Genomic DNA, 19346 nt, shown 5'->3' on the forward strand with positions numbered 1-19346 from the left:
GGTGTGCGGACGCCGGACCACCGCCGACTCCGCGGGACATACCCCCGAGTATAAAACGTGGGGGATCGGCCAAGAAACGATGGTGTGCGGACGCCGGACCACCGCCGACACCGCATCTAATATATATGCCCCGCGATTGTGCTGAGCTCACGGTTTAATTCGCAAACACAATGCTTTTATGCTCTAGAAGCTCTTACTTTGACTATCGATCATGTGGAGGTGTCGCAGTGTACAGCGGCATTCTCCTCTTACCCCCACTGCCCCCCCTCCCCGTCTAACCATTCTATTATAATCCTCGTGCAAGAAACGTATAATCTAGACCAGCACGTAACCTCGTTTATGCATGTTCTCAAAATATTATGAATGTCTCAGGGAGCCATCAGATTCGTCCGAGGCATTTCCCTTGAAATCCTATACCTTGCTCTCCCTTTGTGCGTTTTAAACTGGCAGGAAAACAAAAACAACACGTCGATAAAAGATTGACCTCGCAAATTGTTGCACCTTCAAAATGTAATCTTTAAACTCTAGGCACGCTTCTTTCGTGTGTTTTAAAGGAGTACTGACACAAAATTTTGAAGGTGAGGTAACTTCGGAGATAGATTAATGTGAACACAGATATATGAGCACACATACTTCATCTAAAATATCAGCTGCAAATACCGCTTATAACATATTTAAAATTAACTTTAGAGTGTGCGAAACGCAACCGAATAGTCCGCGGAGGACCTCGCGCGATCGACATTCCCTGGATGTGGAGTAAATAAACAACATCCAAACACTTCACGTGTTTGTGTTGGCCGCTTCCGCACTGCCGGCGTTTCTCGCCGGCTCGCCGCTCCGATCGGAGGTGCGGAAGTCGGTGCTTTTGCTCTCGAGAAACGAACGTAGCGATAGTTGGCGGCGGGGGCGCCGGGATTTCGTTGTCTCATCGGGCAGCTGGCAGCGACCTAAGTTCTACAGCGATTCCCGAAACTCTGTTTTTATTGGTTTTTATTACACTGGACGTGAAAACACGCCGCGGACACGAAAAGCGCACTGAGCGGGCCGCACGGTAGCTGCGCAAGCGACAGTCACGGCCGCGAATGGCGCTGGCCGGCGCAGGTAGCTCGAGCGATAGCTTGTTACCGCTGCACGAAATGGGACTCAAGTCCCAAACAAGGCAGCACATGCGAGAAAGGAGTTAATGATGCGATGGCGAATCGAATTAAAAATCGTCATCTGCACCGCTTACGAGAGCGGCAATCGAATCCGCCGCAGCGTCAAGCCTAACACATCCGTAGGCAGACTTGTAGGCAGACCGGCCGGCTGCTCCCAGCTCGCGTCTCCCCATCCACTTTCTTGAGCGTCGCGCGTCGTTTTCTAGGCGCGGCAGCAATTTGCAAGTGTAGTAACAGCCGTAGTTACTAACTCCTTATGGTACCGCGTGGTACGGTACGTAGGCTCTGCACTAGCAACTGCATGGTTACGAAATTAACTGGGTGTAGGAAGTAGCACACACTAAATTAAGGCCGTGCTTATGACTAGGTTATGCATGGTCAGTTATTGAACGCATGTAGCTCATCAGGGTGTTATCGCTAGGACTTTACTAGTGAAGGTAGTGGTGCTTACTGCCTGCTTCAGTTAGTAACCCTGAGTAGGGCTGCATTCACCACCGCCATTTACTAAGTACCTAGTGTATACTGGGACAAGTAACTTCTTAGTGGTCCGTTAGTGAATGCCACAACCTTTTTTTGAGAGTGTACGGCATCTCTGCTCTATGATATCCGTCCGTCAGTCACGTGGGCAGCTTTCTTTATCCCAAATCCAGCCTTTAGTAGCACCCGCTGAAGCCAAAAGTGCGACTGGCCGCCTTAAAAACGTCTTTAATTAATCAACCATCGCGCGCTGAAGCAAATGAGCTTTCTACGCGCCATAAATGGGTCATCAGCTACTTATCGCAACAAAAAAAAACAAGATGCAAAATTTTTGTGTCAGTGCCGTTTTAAAACCGTTAAGCCGCCGTCACTGAACTTCAAACTACAAATCTCAAACAGCCACCCCCTGTGTCCGAAATATTTAGTGACCACAAATATTTATCAAGGAAACAATCCGCAAAAAGAAAACATTCATCCGATATTGAACAATTTTTAATGGTTCGAACGCGAAAAAAAGCCTAGAGAAACAGTCAGTAAAACTCAGTAGGCTGAAACAACCTGATCAGCAAAGGCGCTGAAATCAAGGGAAATAATATTAAACAGAATGGTAAGGCATTGGACTAGTTGGTTTTTCATGTTAATCGACTGCTCTTTAGCTTACCAGGGACACAATTTAATGACGACAAACGGATGAAGTGGACAACACGAGCGTGCTGGCCACTTCGTCCATTCGTCTTCTTTAAATTGTGTTTTGTAACCTAAAGCGCAATCGATCAACATAATAGACAGAGGGGATTAGTCATACAGGATACACCTTAGGAGTGTAGTTAATACTATCTGTGGATTTCACGTTTCTTCGCAATGATAAAAGCAGGAATGCTTTACAAAAAAAGGGGTGGAAATTGGCATAATAAGTAATTGAATACATATATTTTCAAGAACGAAGATATGTGTCCTTGTCAACCAATTTCTGATAAAACGGATTCGATGAAACGTAAATTATTAAAACGGCATTCGATGGCGTGATGTTAGGTAAGGTGCCATTCCGGTCTGAATGGACGGAAAATTCAGACGCTTCGAAAAATATTACAGGCCAAAGCCCCTAATATGCCCATAAGTGCATGATTGCAAGCCCGTAATATTCCTTGAATGGTCCCTACTTACTGCATTTTCACCTTGTGGGAGGGCGAAGGCGTGCAGAAGCCTATCATTGTACAACAACCAAACTGCCCGCATCCACAGATAGTTCTTGCAGAGAAGATTGTAGGCATGCACCACTCTATAGAGATATTGTTACCCCGATTGCCTCAATCTAGCGGAAATAACTAGCATTTTTCGACGCTAGGGGGTGCCCCATTGAGCTGTTTAGTGCCCCTAAGTGCGTGTGCACTCACGCCTGTGCGCATATCGAGTAACCCAGCGCGAAGATCGTGGCCCTCTGCCTTTTCTCTCACTCGGTCACAAAACAGGTGTGGCCCAAAGGTGGTTGCGAAGCTATAGCCGTGACTCGTTAGTGCGCCACTGGCACCCTACAGCAACTCCTGGCACCCGGGATATCTGTCGTCTGGCCATCACTTGTGTCACCGGACTACTGCACATGTCTTACTTAAAGACTCAATAAACGTGTACACCGAATACGGCCGGACCAGTGGGAAAAAGAAATGCTTGTTCTTTTTTGTTGCACACGTCTGAATGGCGTGCGGTGCCAGGAAAGCCCGAGTATGGCCTCTTTGGGCCTCTGTTGCCAGCGGGAGAAATTTACCTCCATACGTAGGTAAATTCAACCAATGTTGGCAAGGCGCACGGGTGTGTGTGAAACCGTCAATCCGATTCCTGGTAAAATGTGGGGATTTATTTGATAATTCGCTCACGTGTTTCAGCCGCATGCTATTCTAGACATTACTCAAAAACAAAAAGTTTGAAATTTCTGTTGTTAAGCAAAAAAAGAGCCTTGCTTGTTTGGTTATGCGTCGAAGCGCGTTAGAGTTGGGTTTTTATTGTTATTTTGGTTGTTTGGCAATGAATTAGAAGGATTAAGGTTGATTCTATGGCACCGCTGTAACACGTATTAGGCCAGCTTGCATCTGAAAACCTTGTATATTTTATCCTGTACTACAGCACCGCATGGTTACAGTCCCTAGAGAATAGTATATGCTCCATTCAGGCCAGTTTTCTCATACAATGGCGTGTCGAGGCGGACATGAAAGCCAACGGGACGGCAGCGCACTGGTCGACCGTAGGGGCCTCTCAGTGCACCCACCATGTTTGCCATTGATATGTTTCTACAAGTTAAACTACAATTTACTAGAAGAATCCGGATGGGACGAGCCGCCGGCTCCACGCCCGCTTCGCCACGAAGCCAGTTTGTTGAGTGTTGGCGTGGCGGTGCTGCGGTCGCCGTGATTTGAGTTGTGCCGCAGAGAACTAAGAACTAATAAATAAACATTTCCTAAAAATAAGAAAAAAAACTAAATAAAAACGGGAACTAAACCTGCACCAGCTAAGCTATACCAAGGTAGTTCCAATGAAAAAATTAATGAACGGGAAGCCGAGGCTCCAAAGAATTTTAGAAGTAAAGCCAATTGTCGGCGGAGGACAGCAATACCAGCAGACTTGTATGCGACTCCACTGAAAGCATTGGCGGAAATGCTGTCCCCCGGCCTCCCACCCCTTCTACAGCAGTTTTCACTCGCACGCCAGAAACCTAGTTGGAATTTAATCTCGGCACAGTTTTTAGAGCCTAGTACAGCATCTTTCCAGTGGCTGTTTGCGCGCGGGAATCTTCCTATCTTTCCCACATGAAGGCAAGCCCCGGTGGCGTTGGTTCCTGGGCCTGCGCCCGAGTCCACGATGCACATCGTTCGGGACTGAACAATCTCGCAGGCACTCCTACGAAAATTGGCGCAGTTATTCGACACCCCTGGCATTTCTTACGAAACTCTGAGGTTCCTCAACCCGCTCCCGCGCGCAGCAGTGAACCAGTTTGTTTTGATCCTCGTTAAATGTTCATATCAGGTTTGGTTGGCCCGCTGCGCTGCTGCTTACCCTGAGCGGCGGCCAGGCCTCCACGAAGTGCTTGCGAAAGTGCTGAAAGAGGTCTGGTTTCAAGCAGCGCAGGGTTGAAAGCAGCAGAAAGCAGCGCAGCCCTGAGACCCAGGGCTGCCCTGGGTCTCAGAAAGCAGCCCTGAGACCCAACCCTGCGCAGAAAGCAGCGCAGGGTTGGGTCTCAGGGCTTCGCATCCACTTGGCGTAATCCGGCAGCGATTCTAGAGCAGGCTGGGAGAAACATCACGGTGATCTACTGAAGTTTGTCTTTGCTAACGGGATGGCTAACGGTTTCTCTTTCCTGCAGCCATGGCAATAGCATCGCCACCCTTGCGCCCAGGGGTAAGGGTCGCCAGATTCTCCCTCGCTCCGGGGGAGACCCTACCATGAGTGGCGTTATCGGAGTTGAATGATGATCGGTGGTTGAGTTTTGCGGTTCCGGGGTGCGGCCGGTGCCAAATCCCCCACCATCCGACAACGGTAGGGCGGCCACAGATCGCCGTAGCTCGCTCGCTGGGCCCAAGTAAGCGCTGAACACATGTACGACTGGTGCACGCGATTCGCATGCGACTGATCGTTACGATTGATCGTTAGGACCTGTTTTGGCGTCGTTCGCTGGTCGGAGGTGGCTCACGACGTGCGACTGGCAAGCCAGATGCAGTCGTGCCATCATTGCGATCGTCGTGAGGCCCGAGCCAATCAGAGCCCGCTGAGCCCGCAACCGGCTTGCGTTGCTCGAGTCGGCTCGGGTGATGGGCACATTAGGCTTAGCATCCTGGCGGATAATTGATCGCCGCTATCTGTGCAACTGCGAATGACAATCCGTAACACAACTTTTCTCCACACTATCATCCCCTTTTTCGCATGTGGAACTTTATTTAAGCAATAACTGCCGTTTGAGCGATCGGTGACCAAGACATCTGCGTAGCCTGTTTCGATGCTTCCGCGCAGGTATCGCCATCTCTCGGCTGCTCGGCGCACCGTGCGCCGCGGCGACCGGTCAGCGTATGCTTGCATCGCCGCTTTTAAAATGAGCCCTGACAACAATTCCTAGCACACTTTTTCACCACACTAACACCTACTTTCTCGCATGTAGAACTTCTTTTTAGCTATCAGATTGATTCAGAACAGCAGCGACAAGCGCGGTTGCTACCGTGGTCTGCGCCGGTTCGAGCCGCTGAGTGTGCGGAGCTGGCAGGCGCGGCCGGCGTGTGCGCGGACTGTTTCCGAAGGCAGAAAACGCTTCACGATTGCTTGCTTTATCCATTTCTTGCGAACAAACGCGCAGAATCTACAAATTCAGCTCAGCGATCGTCGTAGTTGACCATGGAGCGAAAACAGTGGGCGGAGCGACGCCGATGACGCATCGCATGCGCGCGTCGGGCCATGTGTCTAACACGCGTACGACAAGTCGCGCGTACGTGGCGACAGTCGTAACGATCAGTCGCATGCGAATCGCGTGTACCAATCGTACATGTGTCCAGCGCTTAAATCCCCACGGCGTTCCGTAGTAGCGGCTGCCGTCGCGACTCGCGGCAGAATCCAGAGGCTTCGAAAGCCGTTCGAAACTCGTTAACCGCTGGCGCTTGTCATATATCTCCACTTTGTTTAGCGCAAAGAAAACTGTACGTACATATGAGGCAAAATATACGCAGTCAACCGGCAGCCTTCAGTGGTACGGATTCTTGGGCAAGTTGGTGTGGCGATCTTGATGAATTCATAGCGCAAAAAGGACGAGGACAGAGAGAGAGTGTTGTGTGTTCTCTCTCTGTCCTCGTCCTTTTTGCGCTATGAATTCATCAAGCCTTCAGTGTTTGATTTAATGACCTCGGCATGGGTAGAGCCTTCGCCACTTTTACGGGCCGGGATGACGCACCGACTACGCTGGTGTCAAAGCTGCAATCCCACCTTGGCGTTCCGAGAGATGAAGCTCGAAGATCAACCTTAAGGAACAAAACTGCGTGGCGTGCGAGCTGCACTTCGAGTACTGCATGCTACATTCAGCGTGACTGCACGCACATTATGGATGGTAACGAAGTGAAAATTACCCTTGGTGTGCCCGGGATGACGCCCGACGTGGAAGTATTTGAGCGAGGATGCACCCCTCGCTGGAGTCATGACAGATCTCTTTAGTTAATTTCCAGGTGGAATCGCATTAAATTGCCATGAACAAACATGTTGACCAGCTGCCGCTTGTTCTGTTGGCGCAGCGGTTCTTCTGTGTCGCTGGATGCTGCTGTTAATGATCAAAAAGTTGGTAGGCTTGGTGCAGTGCCAATGTTTGGGCAAAGGGCTTGTGTTTTTCGAATCTGTACGGATACATTTGCAAGCAATCTCGTGCTTTCGACCTTTAATTCCTCCAAAGCAGTCTTCCCAATCATTCGTTTTATCTGCACTCCCAAATATAATTAAGTACGCTAGACAGAAGCTTTATGTTTATTCAAAGCCCGAATTGGAGTGTTAATTGTTCTAATAAAATATCAGTCCCGGTCTGAATGGCATATTCTCGGTATATCTGTAAAATAGAACGCCTAGTCGCGGAGTTCTGGAAAGAGCATGTGCATGGTAAAATGGGATACAAAAATCTGACTAAAGTTTCGGGGAGTATGCGAAAAGCTGCGCATCGCTCACGGGCGTACAGTTAAATCGAAGGTCGCAATTAACTGGGAATATGATTAATAGAAAGTGGCATACCGATTGCGTCATTCACTTCTGAATAACTATTACGACCGCAACATTTTAAAAATCCTTATTTCCTAAAGAATGTACTGAATATTTAAGTTCGTTTAAATTAGAAAATTTTAGCCAGATTCCTCGATCGGCTTCATTGACGCTGCGATGAAATGGCCCGGTATCATTAAACAGACGCAGCAAAAGTTAACGCAGAACTGCCCGTGTTTTTTTTTTTTCTATTTATTGCATTTTACGCCGGGGAAGTTAAGAGCGAACACAGAAAAAAAGAATAGGGGAAGCTGGTACTTCAACGCTTGTCCCTGTTACCTCCGTTCGTCTGTCGTTCTTTTTCCCGCGTTTTAAGCACGTCGTCGAAAAAAGAAAAACATGGCACGCTTCTGCCGCACAGCCTCTAAAACTGCCTTTTAATTTATTCTGGCATGGTGTTTTTTCCCCGCTGTCGCTTTGGCGTCCCTGTTAACGTAAAAATTGGGCGAAACGCGAAAAAGCGCGGCCCGCGCACTGTTGCGCTCCTGGGCGAGCGCAGTCGGCAAGAGTCCACTTCGCCCGCTGCGCCCTCTACTCAGTCTACAAACGCCGCTTCTGTAGGAGCGCTCCGTTCGTCCCACTCAGATCCTTCAAGCACACTCTAGTTAAACTCATGTTTCGACAACCTCTTGTTACCTTTTTTTTTTTTTTTTGCTTTCTTAAATTTTCTTGCATAAATTAGTTATTCTAGAAATTTAAACTGTTGGCACGCCCCTGCTCGTTGCGCTCGTCCGCTCCCTGCGGCGAGCAGACGATGATAAACGTTCTCACTACTGCTTACAATTTTAAAATACCTAGAAACAATATTCAGGTGATAAAAATTATCAAACCAAGAAATATTTTAGGAAAGGCTGTCAAAACAAAGACATTCTTTTTTAATCCAGGGAGACCAGTAAGACTGTCTCCGTTTGGGGGTGCGAAACATTTCATTTTATTGCACGTTATGCGATCCTCCGTGCCTCATGGCAAGTTTGTTGTGATTCTGTCATCTTTCTGTAGCGACAATAACTTCGTCATCAGTGCGACATATGTCTGGCGTTTAATCGTTGCGTCGTAATGGTTGTGGCGGTGTCATCTTGTAGTGGTTTTATCTTCAGCGAGCGCCTGCATCTGTGGTTAATTGTAGTGTGACATTTCTGTTTCTTTTGCATCTGCAGTGCAGGCGTGCTTCCATGGGCGATCGCGTTTAACAGTTTTTGCTGCATTCTCACACTTTCGTAGTAGAGCCGGCACCGACAGCAGAAACGCGGCCAGAGGCGCGATTGAGACTTGTCCTCTCACTACCCCTGTCACGAAACTTTTCCCATCGTCTTCTTTTTTCGCTCCGTTACTAGAGAGATTCAATTCCCTTTGTGGCAACAAGCTCAGCACTTTTCCAGTGCGCACCCAGTGCCATCTCGTGCTTTGCTAAAAAACACTCCTTGAATATTCTTTTGTGCAGGTGCTAAAAAAGCTCCCGTTCCGCCTCCGTAGCCTAAGGGTAGAGTCGTGGGTTTTAGAACGAATTACCATGCTGAAAATGTGACTGTAAGCTTCGGAAATTATACAATATTTGACGGCAATAAAAAATTGTCTTTCATTATGTTAAGAGGAAAGTGATGCGATCGTGTCCTCTCGTCACGATCGTTATTATCATTTTCCCTCTGTGCCATTATATTTTTTTCTCTTCTCCGCCCTTGTAAATCCTGCATATACTCCATTAGTGCACACATGCCTTGGTACTGATGTAATTGTCATGCTCAGATTACTCTCTAGGAAAAGCAGAGCCTCCGTGAGCAAAAATACAAAACAGTAGTGACATAAAAAACAGCAGCGGGTTTATTCGAACAATCCAGAAACAATACAGAGACAGCCAACATTCGTTGCCGAGAGAGTTGAAAGATGGCAATGAAATGACATTTCACGTCAACAATGGGCACTGTTCAGTTGCGAATGATTAAACCTATGTTACTGTAGTTGTGTGAGAGAGGGTATGACTAGAATGTACACATATTGAAAATGGAAAACAGCGTGGTGGGGGGAGTCGACTAGGTGGTTATTTCATCTCCTCTGACTGCCTTGTTTCAAATAAATACCTAGCTGTTGGTATTATGCATGCATGTGTCCAAACTGCAGCCTATTGCGGCTTTCTTCAGAAATAAGCAAAAAAGCAGTATCAGTTTACAGGAGCTGTCTTCACCACCTTGCAGCACAGATTTCATTCACATGTGACATTTTTTGGAGCGGTGGCTGGTTCGCCACCCTTGATTACGTCAATGGGCTTTTAAAAAAGTTGATCGGGCGCTTGAAAACATCAGCTACACTTTCCTCGAATGCACGCGGCACTGAATTCGATCACTGCTTCGGACAGAGGTAACCAGAAAACACAATGTTCTTACGTCTGAATGCTGGGGAAGGTTTCAAAGGTAGAGGGATTTTACACTTTAGCCATCGCGAAATTCAGAGTTCTAGAGCACCAAGCGCGGACCAGAGCTTCCGGACTAGAGAGGAGAACCCAAACTGCCGGGCCCCAACCTCTAGCCCTTGAAGCTCGTTAGATACATGTTTATACGCTCACTCGCGGTCTGAAAACTTCCCCAAAACCATGGCGAAATTCAACCAAATATGACTGGACAGGCACGTCAGAACCTATCACATCGTATTTCTCGGGATCACGTTGTTTCTGCCGGACGATAAGGGCAACATGCAGAAGAGCCTAGAGGTAAGCTGAGTCGAACTCCGCAAGCACAAACGTGCGACTGTCGGGCCACCCCATTTTATACATTGACAAACAAGGGCGTGGTTTATCCTTAACGATTAATTTCGACATAACATGTGCCACTAGTCTTTGTTTTGGCTTGTTTTGGAGGAGGTTGGTCGAGCGGCAACAGGGGGTTCAAGTCAGCGGGATGCCAAAGGATCCACCACGGGTCGCACAATTTATGCGAATGTGGTTTACCCAGCAGCTTGTACCGGTGTCCAAACATTTCCTGCCCACGCATATACAGAAATTCAGCCATTGACAAAATTTTTACGCGCAGTAAGCCTTGTCTCATCCTGCTTACAATGACCACTGTCGACGTTGATGTGTGAGGAATGTTGCACGGAGTAGGGGGGATAAGCTGCATCGTTTCTGATTATGGCACAAAATTTCGTCTATTGCAGCCAGCTGAGCACAAAACATCATCAGACGCAACTATGCACCGGTTCTTTAACTCCTCCACATCAGCGGTCAATTGCCGAAACGGTTGGTTCAACGTTGGGAGCAGTTGGCCCTTACAACACTTACAGGACACACACGCACAAAGAAACTCCAATAAAGCTGCATACACCGTGTGACTGCGATGCCTTGTGAAAGAAATGAATTATGTACAGGAAACTTCTTGGGCTGTTTCACGTTGCACTGTAGGCTCCGTCTCTTCCCGCTGGCGGCCAAGCGAAGCTCCGCATTTTCCAGTGGCAGCGAACGATGCTGGGGCGAAGTACTTGAGGCAGTGGATAAGTAAGCGGTTTACGGACAACAGCTCTGGACCAGAGTCCTCCCTCCTGAAGAGCTCGATCAGGGCCACGTGCTCATCGTCCGCCGGTCTGGTGACCTGCCAAGAATTGCACCAGGGAGTTTGAGGGACTTGTGGCTATTGCCTTAAACAATATGCACTGGGTGACACATTTCTTGTGCACTCTTTGGCAATAGGAAAGAAGTAAGACATAACAGCAAGAATTTTAAGTTGCATAACATGGGGTAATAAGGGGTTGTAAGAGGTGTTCTGAGAAAAGCGGGGTTTGTATCGACCTGCACCAGCTACAACACATTTTAAAATTCAAAGTAGTGCATTCAGCTCTAATTAACGGATGCGAGCTGCTCCCGGGGACCCTGAGAAGCACAGCGACGTGCAGGACACCTTTTTGGCTGCATACAGGCAGGCTCTGATCAGTCGTTACTGGGGGTGGGGGTACACACGAATGCCATGCGAAAGCGTACTTGTCGCTCTAGTGGGTTCCCACGTTACTGCCAGCGCCACTTCTGCGTGTTACGTAGTCTCGAATATTTCACATTTCAGATTTTACTACATTTCACATAAAAGCATGGATGGTAAGACCTAACGGTGGGATTGGGAAATCAAAATTCTACATTATTGTCGCTCCCTTCAACTACGCCTAGGTTGATTGAGCGGAACTGGAGAGTTTTAAGTGCTCGTTCAAACAGTGACCACAATCGGAATAAAGTGAATCCGCGACTGCATCCGCGACACACGTATGCAGAAATGAAATAATTGATGGTAAGTGTCATAGTGATGCTTTCAGAATTAGTCTTCGCAGCACTTCCGATAAAAGCTTTCACTTTTTTCCTTCGCATCTGGAAGTACCGCGAAAGCTATAGTTATTGCCAGCCGGAGCAGCACAGCGTGACTGGCTCGTTGCGGCAGATGCGCCTTCCGTTTCTGCGTTGCTTATGTGGCTTTCTTTTTAAAGTGGCTATCAAATGCGTTCATTGCTACAACTGAAGGAAAGCGGACCAACAGCCACTACACCATTGTAATGACGGAAGTCTAACGGTCGAAGCACGCCAAGACACAGTTTCCAAGGTATTTAATGGATCATAGAGCAGTAATTGTTGGCTGAGGTACTTTGCGACTCCCTAATCTAAATGCGTTGGTTGACTATGTTCTGCAAGCATTTATTTTTTTTTAACGTTGAGAAAAGTGTTGTGGAGTCCCATTAAAGAGAGAGCCTAAAGGATTTAAGTAGTTCGAGTCATCTAATGGCGGATTTTCTGCTATATGCGTCGTTGTCATATATCTCGTGGCGTTGCTAATGGACCACTTGGACAGTTACAATTAAACAAAACCGGGACAGGTGAGGGCGCGATAGAAAGCTTCAATGACGTGAACATTGGACACCTAATACAAGCTAAAAATTAAGCAATTCAGGTTAATGTAGCATCTAGGCAAATGCTTACGTGTCTGTACAATTGCCAACTATGGATATTACTGTTGTAAACCCTTTTTAAACCAAAAAAAGAGCTACGTATTTTGCTTCCAACGGTTTGTAAATTGCGTGAAATTCACTTTCGCAGTTACCGCGAGCTGGAAAGCTCGTATGTTTTACCACAATTGGCTAGTTAAAAGAATAGTTTGTAGCCAAAGTTAGAATGCAGAGGTCATTACGGTACGTTTCCAATACAGGAAAATAAAGATGCACTTACGGCGTCACAAATTATCGCGCATGCAAATTCCTTCGTAAGATAGTACGCCGCACTTTTCTTTCGTCATGCACGCGAATACTGCTTGTCGATTTTTTTTAGTTTACCTTTTAAAAAACTACCCAATTATCAAAATGCTTCTAATTTCAGGCTGAGCGTTCTCACGCACTATCAAAAACCGGCTTAACTTTCATACAATGAACTAGCTTCTCCTCCAACTAGCCGCAGCTCAGCATTATTTTGTTCAAAACTAAACCCTGACGTGGCAAAACCCTGGTTATGTCAGCGTTTTAGCGCAACGAACCTTGGTAAGCGATCGTCAGTGAGTGCATGATCTGTGTAATCCTTTAGCGATTTGCCAAGATGCACCTACCTTAAGAAGAAGTTCCGGCTTTCTACCAATTATGTCGTGTAGCAGCGAAGATGCCTCTTCGGACCACGATACGCCATTTTGCTCAGTCAGGCGATTTAGGCCGCAGTGCAATACCTGTAATGAACCAAAGTCGATGGGTGAGAAAAAAAATGAGTGTAAGGCCCATTGTTGGTCTTTTGTGAATGCTCGAGAGTATCTTTGCCCTCCCGATGTGCACTTCTTCCTCCCGTTTTATACATCCGCAACATGGCGTCTCGGGAGTGCCCCTCACCCACCGTGCCAACTATGCTCCGCGTTGTAACCGTCTCAGGGGTCGCGTTTGTCTGATTCACCAGCGGAATTTGGCACCTGTTTCTCAGTTCGTTGCCCGCCAGTATTGCGACTTCGTAACATTCATTCTATTTCATCATATTTTACGGCCAACAAGGCCCTGTACTAGCGTCACGCTTCATTTTATACCACTTACAAGCAGTGATTTGGGTGCGTCGAGAAGGCACACGGCGCACGCATTGGGCAGAGCGAAGCCAATGGTAACAGCGCCGACTTGGTTACGTCTCAAGCAATAGCGAGCGCAGCGCCCCCGCAGCCAAAACCGCTGCCGGCTGGGTTTTGGCTTCAGGTCCCCCTTTCCAGTCGCTCTGTCGTTTTCGCTGTTCGTAGTTCGCTCGGCTTCGACGGATCAACGCCGCAAGTCTTTGCGGACATACCCCGTCTATTGTTATAGCAAGATCGCACACTTTGTTGTGTGAGGCAAATTTCTCTGCCACATGCCAGCAAGGAATATGTGCCCAATGATGAAATTCTTTTGTAAAGCGCAACCTCAATAGTAAAAATGCTGAGAGCAAGAATGGTCGTGGACAGCCTCGTGTCCCAAATGCTGGAAAAAAAAAGGCGTTTTCTCTTTTTTTTCTTGCCATTTCTAAGCTGCTGAGAATTTTCTAGTTTTAAATATTTTGAATATAAATCTTCCCGAATCTTCGGAATATTTGACGTTAAAGCGTTGAATACCAGGAATCTGGGAATTCTTTTGTATAGTGCAGAGAAGGTTTTTTTACGCCATACCGAAAATAAGATTCACGGCGGTTTCCTAACACGAACTGCTCCCAATTAAAAAAAAACAGCTGGTGGCCTTCTGAATTTCTGGAACGGGCAATTAGGATGATTGCAATTACAGCTGAGTAGAAGACCATCATCCTGATTTCAGGCAAAAAATGACTGACGCAGCGCTTTCGCGCCTATTTCTGAAAAATAAAACACACTTGCGCATATACATCGAAAGAGACAGAAATTTCGATTATGAGCCACATTTACTTCTTTCAGGAAAGTCACATCGTTTAACACCTTAGACAGCGCGAAAACGTGCATTTAGTGATTCCTCTCACAAAACCAAATAAAACAAGATAATCAATTGCCAGGACAAGAGCGGTGTCACTAAAATGATTTAGAATACTACCGCGATGTCCATTTAACTGTTCATACAAACTAGACGCTGTTTTTTTTTACTTCGCTTCCACTCTTTCTTCTGTCCTGTTATCTATAGGGCCTTTCCTATCCTCCCTCACCTTTTCCCAAGCTGATTAGAATGTCGGTGTTGAGATTCCGGCAAACATCTCGGTTTTCTTTTCCTCTCTCTCTCTCTCTCTCTCTCTCTCTCTCTCTCTCTCTCTCTCTCTCTCTCTCTCTCTCTCTCTCTCTCTCTCTCTCTCTCTCTCTCTCTCTCTCCCTCTCTCTCTCTCTCTCTCTCTCTCTCTCTCTCTCTCTCTCTCTCTCTCCAAATAAAACCAACAAGCCCAAGCCTTTCCCTGCATTCCACCCTTGATTTCCCTTTTCGACCAATCTTAACTCCAACCACCATCTGTTTTATTTGCTATGTTTTGTTCTTTAGTTGCATAGCAGATTCTCTGTAAACAAGGGAGAAAGAAGGGCACCTGGTATGGAAGACGGGACACGATTTCCCCGAAGCCGTCCAGGCTGCGAAACGCCGTCAGGAAAGCCGTCCCTTCGTCGCCAAAGTCCACATACCGCGCCTGGAACTGTTAAAGATAACATTTATGGCATCATTTGTTTGTTCGCAGAATGAGCTGCGTGAAGAGCCAGATGCGTGAAAAACGGGTGAGAGATAGTAAACGTGTATACTGCGAAAAGCAATGGGGAGGAGTCCTCAGCTGACCCCTTGAGCTTTCCCCGCCTCAACAGCCCTCAACACCAGCAGGCGCTGGTCATTGAAGTCGGATGACGGACGTAATGTTGATGGCGGACAATCGGATAGGTATGCGGGGCTTGTTGGATATATGAGGTGAACAAGCGACGCACCTAGTGCTATCCTTTACAGAGAAGAATCGGGCGTCATGGTCTTTAACGACTACACGCAGCACAAAACAGTATCAGTGCAACAGGTAGAAATACCACGGGTAAAAGAGCATAAACATTTAGGAGTACGGCGTAACGACGGTGGCGACCACGCATGCGCATGAGGCTCTCCTTAAGACGAAAGGAAGACAGAACGCGTCTATAATGAAGCGTAGACCACTGCGGGGCCACAACAAATACGAGGTGGAAAGAGGCGTCTGGAAAGTGGTCATCGTACCAGTATTGACTTCCGAAAATTCGGATCTGTGCGTGAAACCAGAGACCCAAGCGGACCTGGAGGTAAATCAGAGGCGGTAGGCAGGCTGGCCTTAGGGGCCCACATCGAAACTACGAACGAAGCGGTGTAGGGGTATATAAGCTGGTCGTCCTTCGTGGTAAGGAAAGCGCCAAGCAAGATAAAGTTTGACAAGTGACATCGCGGCATGGAGGACAAAAAATGGGCGGCGAGAGTGTTTAATTACCTGTATATGAGGAGCATGAAGACACGGTGTAGACGGAGGACCAGACAGCTGACCAAGCGGTACGGAAAGTCGGTAGGGAGAAGTTGGGTACACACAATTAAAAAGCAGGTAAGGGTAGCAGAGGGAACGAATTGGGCACTAGGAATGGAAGCGAAAAGACCCCTGGATACTTATAGGACAGAGAAACTAGAAATCAGGAATTAAGGTTTCTATGGCAATACGAGAGTCAGTACATTGCTCTGTGAAGCATGCGCCAGATGTCTGAGAACCCGCGCATACGCGGGTATCTACGGGCAACAGGATTACGCATGTGTATGCTGCGGCAGAGATCGGGAAACAATAGACCATATTGTCAGGGACTGCACAGAGATACGACGGCCGAGGGGGGAGGGGGAAACGACGTCGTAGGTTTTGCGATTTGGGGCGAGGGAGGCCTCAACTTCAAGGCCGCAGAAATGAGGAAGAGGCGGCTGGAATGGTGGTGGGAGAAAATTATGGAAGATGTGGGTACGTAGGGGAGTACCGTAAAGTTGCGAAAGAACGTCCACCCAAAGTACAGACATATGAAGAGAAAAATACGAGATGGGAGAACTGTCGGGTCAAGTGCGGAAACACGAACAGGTGACCGCACCAACAAATGAATAGATGATTCGCGTTTGTTTTGTTCACTCATCGGCGCTAAAGCCATCGATTTTAGAAGGTGGTGAGCGTTAGGGCCTTTTAGTAAACAGATTACTTCACCCCTAAAGGGGGTAGGTGATGTTTCTGGGGTGGGCTTTCTCTCGGACCTTACGGCAATTATACGGATGAGAATTTAGAATAGCGAGGGGAGGAAAAAATGGGGGTGGGAGCGATGGGAGTTTAAAACAGGGGTGGGGGAGCTGGGGGGGGGGGGGGTCTATTTGGTTAGCTAAGAGTAGGGCAGGTAAATGGAATAAAACAGGCAATTCAGTTGCTGACAACCGACGTCCCGATTCAAAGGGAAAGCCTCTAATCATCATCATCATAGCAACTGGTCAGAGCTCTCTCGCAAACCTCGTAAGAAGAAAGTGAGGGATTGCGCGAATGTAGTGGGGCGTGGGCGGAGCTCCCTACCATAAGAAAGAACGTCCCGCGGCCTTCGCAGAAGCGGCATAGCGGGGAATATAGGGTGGGGTTTCAATATACGGCATTTAGTGGGATGGGAAAATATATTCGTCAAGAGCGCACGGAGCTCCCGTTTCTCCTCTTTCGTCGAGTGTTTATGCGTTGCTGGATAGGTGACACGTTCTAACTAATAGTGCTGACTTATTTCGTGATACGTGATTAAAGTAGTTGGTCTGTCCTGCTCCCTTCCAGGGGCCCGGCGGGATAACTCTCGTGCCAACAGGTGGGCGGTTTCGTTGCCCTGAACGGCAGAGTGGGCGGGTGCCCAAATCATGAACAACGGAACGCAGCTTCAGTAATCACCCAAGCCTAAACCAGTTACGAGGCAATTCACCCGAATGTTCAGTCAGGAACTGCTGCTGCACCTTCAGCCTCCATGAGAGCAAGGACGTTCAAACAAATGCATGTGTAGCTTTTCATGTCCTAAGAGCCATTATTTTGAACACTTCGATTGTTAAACTCCAAAGCGCTCATCACTGGCTGATGCACATCGCTCGGTTTACCCTGTCGCTCTCAGTGAAGTCGAACAGTAGAACTAAGTTCACCCGCACTCCTGTGTCACTCCGGTCATTTTTAACGGTGCGAAATTCAAGGGCATCTCGCCCGTAATTTTTTTAGCTTCCCCGCCTCATCACCACTTCTAATCAATATTTTTCTTCCCCCATCCCACTGGACTCAATACTTTAGATTGCCCTTACGATCAAAAATCACTCCATTAATTCTCCGCTTTCTACGTGCGAAAAAGTATACAGTCCGCGAGCTGTATAGGCAACCGTATTCGCCGTAACCGCACTGCAGCTCTTCGAACGACTTCGGTCAGTCGAAAATATTTATTTATAATTGCATAACGTGCAAAGATGGAATTTTTAGAGGGAATACGGACGTAAGCATATTTATTGCTGCACAGCTACAAAAATGGTCGGTCGAAATTAGAGCAGTGTTTATTGCTATCCTGAATTTTTTTTTAATACGTAGACGTTAGCTAACTCAGTCTGTCGAAAATTTGCTGTTGTGGCAAAGAGCCTCACGAAATGGCCGAAAGGTAAGAGAATAAAAAAACAAATAAAAAACTCGCAGGGTGACACAAAATTGTTCAATGGAGCTGCTATAACATTAAAAAAGTAATTGATTAGAAAAAAAAAAGGATCAGGTAAATTCGGATGGGAATCAAACCCACGGCCTAGAAGTGAGCGCGCACACCCAAGACCATGGTGAATATATGGCTGTAGCTGACTCAAGGTGCTCGTTGCCGCCTTCGACTTAGAAAGGTGTGTTAGAGACGTGTAATGCAGAGACGTGAAACAAGTAGTATAAGCGCACTAAATACAAAAGTACCAATTAGGTGAATGCAGCAAAGCACTTCGCTAATGGCTAGCGTACGTGAAAGATTAGCAAATGCGATTGGCCAAGCATTTGAGTCATAGTAACGGAAAGGAAGAAAACGCGCCGAGAGAATGATGATGATAATAATTAGGGGACAGGATCGCACCACTGGACACGTACCGTAGCAGCCGCTAGGGAGAAGCTGGCGCTGTTGTGCATATGCAACACGTCATGATTGTACCAAAACCCTCCACGCGACAGTTGTCTTTCAAATTTCCTCGGTGCGGCGTCTACGGCAGTGAGTTCTGAACCGTCTACCTCAAGAACGCCTCTTAAACGTGGCCGCGCACACTGAATCGTAGCCAAAGAGCAGCGGGTGTGTTGGAACACGGCGAAGCGAGCTAGTCAGCTATGTCACGTCGGCAATCAAACACTAATGCTTTCGCATTCAATACACCATAATCAGTGCTTAGGTGTCCTAGAATTTTATGGTGTTTGTTGTTTCAGAATAGAACGATATTCAATTTAAGAAAAAATAGTCAAACTTAGTTTTCCGTTCATTTGAAGATTTACCTCTTCGGAAAACCCTAGTGTGCCCTACGTGGATGATGTGCTGTCACCCCCGTGAATTGTGCCGTTTACATTGCTTGTAGAGTAAAAGAGGATGCGAAGAGAGTTGGGAACGCACTTCTCCTGAGGGCAAGGGATCAGGCGAGGTGAGGGCAGCTCGGCGGAAAGTACCATCGTTCCGGAACTCGCAGGCGTAGAGCGTACCCATCGCAGGAAGTTCTAGCAGGGATGGAGTATTCTGCGCAAGAACAATCGGCACAGAATTAGCCTTCCAGCAACGTGGAACACCGGAAGCTCAAAGAGCACGCTTTTTTTCCCCCGATTAAACACCAATGAACACTTCGTGTCTACCGCAAGAGTACACGGGACAGCCAAGCATCGTCTGATTGATTGATTGATTGATTGATTGATTGATTGATTGATTGATTGATTGATTGATTGATTGATTGATTGATTGATTGATTGATTGATTGATTGATTGATTGATTGATTGATTGATTGATTGATTGATTGATTGATTG

General features: G+C 47.3%; 1 long non-coding RNA gene across 1 annotated transcript; it reads right to left on the reverse strand.

The window, feature by feature from the left end:
• Positions 1-10032: 10032 nt before the first annotated feature.
• Positions 10033-14990, reverse strand: LOC144173475 (uncharacterized). The gene is made up of 3 exons (XR_013323286.1): positions 14884-14990; positions 12956-13069; positions 10033-10975 (listed from the first exon to the last, which is right to left on the reverse strand). It is a non-coding gene; the product is annotated as an uncharacterized LOC144173475 (long non-coding RNA).
• Between the last annotated feature and the right edge of the window lie 4356 nt (positions 14991-19346).

The sequence above is a fragment of the Haemaphysalis longicornis genome, unplaced genomic scaffold (assembly GCF_048455015.1).
Source record: "Haemaphysalis longicornis isolate Haplotype H1 unplaced genomic scaffold, Haemaphysalis longicornis Haplotype H1 scaffold_3, whole genome shotgun sequence".
NCBI classification, from domain to species: domain Eukaryota; kingdom Metazoa; phylum Arthropoda; class Arachnida; order Ixodida; family Ixodidae; genus Haemaphysalis; species Haemaphysalis longicornis.